The sequence below is a fragment of the Plasmopara halstedii genome (assembly GCF_900000015.1).
Source record: "Plasmopara halstedii genome assembly, contig: Scaffold_322, whole genome shotgun sequence".
In the NCBI taxonomy this organism is placed as follows: Eukaryota; Oomycota; class Peronosporomycetes; order Peronosporales; family Peronosporaceae; genus Plasmopara; species Plasmopara halstedii.
Window position 1 is genome coordinate 1,449,226 of NW_020187243.1, and position 605 is coordinate 1,449,830.

The following is a 605-nucleotide window of genomic DNA, read 5'->3' on the forward strand; positions in this document are numbered from 1 at the left end:
TATGTCCCTTGAAGGGTTCGGCAGTGCCTTGAAGACAGGCGATTTGGCCGAAGTGGTCATTGTACGACCGGACGAGGAGATAAACTCGTCATCGCTTCTGGAGGAAGCTGTCTTGAAAGACACCAAGAGAGTGCTGAACGCACGGAGTGGATCGTCAATCCTACGAAATCCCTTGGATCCGTACTATCCTTTGGTAAAGGAATATCAAGATGTCGTCTCCTAAGACCCGCCTTCGGTCCTACCTCCGGACCGAGGTGTGCGTCATGAGATTGATCTGGTTCCGGGAGCCAAATACTGCGTAGCAGGCCAATGGCCCCTGCCCAAGAAGCAGTTCGACGTCATTGACGCAATTTTACGTGCGAAGCACGACGCAGGGATGGTGCGTGAGAGCAAGTCTCCCCATTCGACACCCACGTGTTGTGTTTGCATGCCGAACGGCATGTGGCGTATCGTTCATGCTTACAATAAGCTCAATGCTGCCGCCATTCCGGCACAATCGCCAATTCCTAGAAAGGATGTTCTTCAGAACAACATGTTGGGGTGTACAAAGTACAGTGCACTCGATTTGGTAGATGGATACTACCAATTGCTCATGAGAGCGAGTG